Source organism: Carya illinoinensis, chromosome 11 (genome assembly GCF_018687715.1).
Source record: "Carya illinoinensis cultivar Pawnee chromosome 11, C.illinoinensisPawnee_v1, whole genome shotgun sequence".
Taxonomy (NCBI): Eukaryota; Viridiplantae; Streptophyta; class Magnoliopsida; order Fagales; family Juglandaceae; genus Carya; species Carya illinoinensis.
This window is the reverse complement of record NC_056762.1, coordinates 42,171,793-42,178,424: the sequence shown is the minus strand read 5'-3', so window position 1 is coordinate 42,178,424 and position 6,632 is coordinate 42,171,793.

Below are 6,632 nucleotides of genomic sequence, written 5' to 3'. Positions count from 1 at the left end.
TTGATTTTGTTTGATTTATTATAGCCCAATGAATTTGTTTGATTCATTATATTCGATGAAAAAGGTTAGATTTATAATGAAAGTGCTTAGAATTTTCCTTTATGTTTCCTATTTCTAAATTGGGTGTTGGATAAATTATAAGTGTTATATAGCAATGGAATAGAATTGGTCATAGGTTTATGTGTGATCGTTTCATGTAAGATCATTAAACTTGTGATGATGCCAATGAATGATGATTTAACAACAATTAAATGACTTAAATTAAGTGAAGTTTAAGGTATTAAAAAAAAGTTAATTGTTTATTAAGGCTAGATAATAAATTGATTAAATAATTATTTAGTGACTGACATAAACAGCGCTTTTAAAAATTATATTTCAGATCAAGTTCGAAAATGATGGTTATATATATAACCAACGTAACTGGAGAGGAAAAAAAAATACACCAAAAAGTTAATTGCAGCGATTTACATAGCTTTTGCAGCGATTATAAATGTTGTAATTATCCTTTAACAACAATTTTCCATAAAGCCATGACCACATTTGCAACAATTTTTTTTCTTTTTACAGCGCTTTTGGATTTATTTTCAGCATTTCTATTACGCTGCAAAACCTTATTTGCAACACTTTTTAAATAAATCGCTGGAATTAATCAGGTCAATTCCAACGATTTTATAGTAATTGCAGCGCTTTTAAATGCTGCAATTACACTTTAACAACGATTTTCTATACAACCATGACCACATTTGCAACAATTTTATCTTTTTGCAGCGCTTTTGGTTTTATTTTCAGCATTTCTATTACGTTGCAAAAAATCATTTGCAACAATTTTTAAATAAATCGCTGGAATTAATCATTTCAATTCCAGCGATTTTATAGTAATTGCAGCGCTTTTAAATGATGTAATTACACTTTAACAACGATTTCCCTTATAGCCTTGACTACATTTGCAACAGTTTTTACATTTTTGCAGCGCTTTTGGTTTTATTTTCAGCATTTCTATTACGCTGAAAATAATCATTTGCAACAATTTTTGAATAAATCGCTGGAATTAACGAACATCAATTCCAGCGATTTTGAGAGTATTTGCAAGGATTTAAGATGCTGTAATTGAGATTTCTCAGCGATATATCTTTATGGGTATGAGGACAGTTACAGCGATGTTGGGAGTATTAGCAAGGAAAAAAAATCGCTGGTAAATGTATTTTTAGCAGCGAATTTTTTTTTATCGCTGTTTTGGGCAAAAAAGACGCGATTATTTCGGCGAACGTGCAAGGAAGTTAAAATCGTTGGAATAGAGTATATGCAGCAGTTTAAATGTTTTTTTGCAGCGATTTTAAGCGCAGCAAATAACCTTATTTCTTGTAGTGATTATCAACGAACGCCCCATGATCGTAGTCATCCTGGAGGCTCGATTTCGGCATTGGAACATCTATTACCATCAGGGACAATTCCAACAGCCCCTTATGTAGTCTGATCCTCAAGGTCACAGGAAATCGTACGTTTGACTTTTTTTTATTTTATTAATTAGGAATTTGATCTATCCGGCCAATAAGTCATTAATGTAGCTAGCTATCTCATCGATCGATTATCAATGCAATGACGTGCAAGTACTGATACATAAGTATTTATATATGTATTGTTTAATATTTAGTAAAACATATCGAACGCACATGCTTTTCTACTGATCATGTCAAAACATGTGCGATTGACACTAGATGATCCTGGCTAGATTTTTCCAACACCGTATCTATAAATATGATACATGATCAGTTCCATATGCATGCATGGATGTATCCAGTTTCAACGGAAAAATGATCTAATAAGCTTAAGGAGCAGTACCATATATAGGCATAAGGAAAATGATAACCTTACAATTATTTTACAATTCTACATAAAATTGAGGGTAGTTTTGTAATATTAAAATTTATTTTTAATGAAGTGACATGATTTCATTGGTGGTTTGAAAATGACATGAATTCAAACAGGATAGAGAGGAAGAAAATCTGGAAAGTAGATAGAGTGGAGGAAAGTCCGCATGCAGGAGGCACGGGTAGCGGAAAGGTTAAGTTTGATGACGTAAAATCACAAAGTAAGTTGGAGTCAAGAATATTGTTTTACGGGTCATAGAAGTGATCAAGATTGTCAGTGCAGGGGGGAAGTACTGCTCGATCGATCGGTCCAAAGAAGTCAGCACCCGTGGGGTATTTTTTGACTGCTTGGAGGAGTCCGTAATTGATCGGTAACCACGATATGAGTCGACTCATAGGACTTTTAAATTGAACTATAATACAACGTGTCGAGACTTTTTCTACTAAGATCAAAGTTCAAAAAATTACCCAAAAAGTATCTGTTCTTTTTTTTTTTTTGAAAATAAAAAAAAAAAAAAATTATCTGTTCTTAAAGCATCAATTATTTGATTCCCAGAAATTCAAAGGTGGCCGGCGAAATACTTATTCAAATCGTTGGCGTATAATTATCAATATAAATTTTATTATGGCTTCATTTCCAGTATAATAATTATAGGCATAAGAGAGAGAGAGAGTTCCAGCTTTTTTCTCCAAATAGGCTATGTGGCACAATTGATCACAAATTGAGCCCAAATGAGATTTCTAATCAAACTAGTTAGGAAGGAAAATACTATAGATACAAAGATATCATACATATTGATGTGTATTGTCCAGATTACTAACACAAGAGGGAGGTGAATTGAGTTGTATTTAAAAAATTAACAATTATAAACTAAATACACAATATAAAATATAAATAAAATACAAAGCAGCGATAAATATAAAGAGTAAGGGTAAGAGAGAAGTAAACTCAGTATGTTAACGAGTTTCAGCCCCACTGCTTACGTCCTTACCTCAAGTTACCCCTTAAGGATCCTCAAATTCACTATTCAATCTCCCTCAGGTGGAGATAGAAATATATTACGCCTTTGAACAATACCGTTACAAAGGATCCGTGTAGATGATCCTCTACACTTGCAATCACCTTACACGTGGTAATTCAACTATTCCCTATGTAGAACACTTTTTACACACAAGGGTTATACACACTTTTTTACTGATACAAGAGCTGATAGTGGGTAAGTTATCAAAAAATACTCCTCAATGAATGAAATAAGAACAATACAGCGCAAACTATATTTCTCTCAAAATGAATAAGGTTTAAGGCTCAATGTTTAGAGAAGAGAGAATAAAAGTTTTGAATGAATATTGTATGCTCTTATTGTTGTAAATGTGAAACTCTCAAATGATCTATTTATAGGCATATGAGATTTCATATTCAAATTTAAAAAGATTCACATGTCAAAGACAAAATAATTCACTTTTTCAAAAAATTCAAATAAAAGCTTCTTCTTTTTCATTTGTCAAAGACACTATCATTCACTTTTCAAAAATTTCAAACATAATTCTTTTACTTTTTGCATATGACAAAAGAAGCACACTTTACTTTTCAAATTTTTCAAACAAAATCATCTACATTTTGCATAAGTCAAAAAGAGTATCAATCCCTTTTGAAAATATTCAAATAAAGCATGCACATGTGAAAGATGACAATTAATCATATTTCATATTTTCAAAATTTTCAAATTAAATCATCTACTTTTTGCATAAGTCAAAAATAGCATAAATCACTTTTGAAAATATTCAAATAAAGCATGCACATGTGAAATATGACAATCAATCATCTTTCAAAGTTTTTAAATTTAATTTTCAAAATATTCATGCACATTTGTAAAATGTATTTTAATGCTTTATAATAAAATATTAATTTTGAGCCTTAATCCTAATTTTGAATTTTTAGAGATTTACAACATTATTCTATGACTTTAATGTGAACTTGTTTCCTTCTTGCTCATGCTTGGTTCCTTGATGTGCTTGACTCCATTGTGTAGACAACTTAAACTTGAGGCTCATTTTTTCTTTGAATTTATTTGTTATCATCAAAATCCATGTGTAGATACATAATTACACGAAACTTGAAATCTTGGGTCAACAATGTGGCACACTACTAATGTGTCACGTGTCCCCCTAATCTTTTTGTTTCTCTTTTTTTCTACCCCTACCCCGTGTGCGCCCCCTACCCTCTCCCAGCGGCCCCTCCCCGCACCAGCCATGGTGGTCGGGGACTACCTCGTCGTCTCCCCCCCTTTTTTCCCTTCCCCTTCCGCCTGCCTTCTCCCCGCATCGGCCATGGTTTGAGCCGACGGCTTGCGTGGTCAACTGTGGTGGTCAGAATCTAAGCCGACGATGAGGGAAAGTGGGGAGAAAGAAAGAGAATACTATGCCACATCAGTGTATGGGATCCCTTTGTGTTTATAGTAACTCCCAATTAGGAATGTCATGAAATGTTCCCAACATGAGTATTGCTTTGATAAAGATCAAAATACGTACAACATGATCAAAATACTCCATATTTTAAACTAAATGGATGCATGCTATTAGGTGTTTCTCGATGTGATCTCTTATATATTATCAAACCAAATCTTTTAAAAATGTATGAAAAAAATTTATGCAATTTTAACAAGATAGAGGTCATGCTACTCGGCCGTTGGATATAATTTGGTCATGGTGTATGAACAAGATAGAGATCTATTACAACAAATACAGGCTTTTGCTGCGCGCGTTCCTTTTTTCAGCAATGGTTATCAGCCGGTAAGAACCATATGTTTCCTATTGTATTCTTCGTGTCGACTAATTGAAGTGCCATCAATTCAATTCCTTTTTGCAACAAAATTAGGTCGCACCAAAAGGTAATGCAGCAAATGTATTAGGTCATGATGCAGTTTGAACAAAACAGCATTAATGTTATATGAAAAAGTATGGTGTCTCAAAAGAAGTTGGAGATGATGAATTCAGCAGGAAGGATATCAATGAGGATCTTATATATATATATATATATATATGAGGCTATGCGCTTTCTCAATCTTTTAGGGGCAATAAATGTCATATAAAAGGACAGAAATGGATATATATACCGTAACAACCCAACCCAATAGGTAATAATTTTAAAGTTAGAATATTGATAATTTTTATTAGGACTAAATTATATTTAATGGGCCACATTGTATAAGCCTACGAGTGATAAATTATTAAAAGTGATTAAGAATTTTAATTAGACTCAATAATTAGGCTAAATCCAATTTATTATTTATTGAATGAATTAGACTTCTTTTAGAATTTAAAAATTGACCATTAGAAATTTATTTCAATTTAAAATCATTACTAATTGAAATTCCCTATATAGTCTCTAACAGTCTCAATATTACATTAAATAAACTACTAGAGTATGTCTTCAATTTCAAACACGTTAGAATTACAACGTTAGAATCTTCTTCACCTTAAAATACCTAAACCCAACTCATATCATCCTATAAATAGAGTCACATACATTGTTCGTGCATCTACGGCCTCTTCAAGCCTAGACTTTTTGTTTTTAGCTCTCTTTTTACCTTCAGTATGCCGTAGACTCATCCACCCCACCATGAAACACGGCAATGCCACCGTTGTCTTTTCCTCCCTCCTAATCACAACCATCGTCGTCCCTCCATCGCACTGTGATCGATTTTGTGTCGAAAAATTAGGAAGCAACATTATAAGGTAAGTAGTTTGATCACAAGTTAGGATTAGAATACATTAGCTTGTTAAATATATTATTATTAAGAGTTTTGCTATATACAAGCACAGTCGTATACTAATCTGTGTACCAATACTGATTCATTCATATTTAAAATTTAAATTAACATTGTTTTCAATATAATCTACTTTTTGACCAATCACATCACATTGGTGCACAGATTAGTGCACAATTGTGCTTGCAAGTATATTTTTCCTATTATTAAAGCCAATTCTTTCGAAACTAATGTTTATATATCACACATGTTACGATATTTGAATGCATGTCATTCATTATGTTTCATTTCCCATATTATAGTTATATATGTATTATGCATCTCACGTTGCATAAAACATATAAATTTTCATAAGATCAAATGTAAAATAAATTCATAACAATTAATCAAATGGTTATTCAAATGCAGGCACAGATTCTAGCTTGGTCCACTATAATATGCCATAATACTATTAGCAGCTCCTCTTGCGATAGAGGGAGGTGGGGTCGTGCATACCCTCGCACACATGATTAAGTGTGTTGGCCAGCTAGATTAGTCAGATAAATCAGATCAGTCAGTTAATTCAAATAAATCAGTCATGCAAAGTATAACCATGAGAATGATCAGTCATGATTTTAAGCTCAAAATGAAATATTTTATAAAAATCTTATATTAAGTACGTTTATGTTATGATGGATTTTTTACTAAGTCGTCGATTCATTTTAGTTTATTTTATGTTTTTAAACCAACCTGGATCATAATATTTATGAATATAGCGATGCAAGACAAGACTTAGTACAGAAAGGCATGACAGTGGCCTAGATCATATACAGAGATTTTAAGTTATGATTTTTTTTTATAGCACAGACTTCAAGAAATTTTAATAAATAATTCCGTGCTCTCTTTTATGATTTCAGTATTTTAATATAAAATAAATTTATTTATTATAAGAATTTTTTTACCTAACGCTTCTTTTAGAATAAAAGAAAATATTTTTCTAAGTCTAGTTTAGTAATAG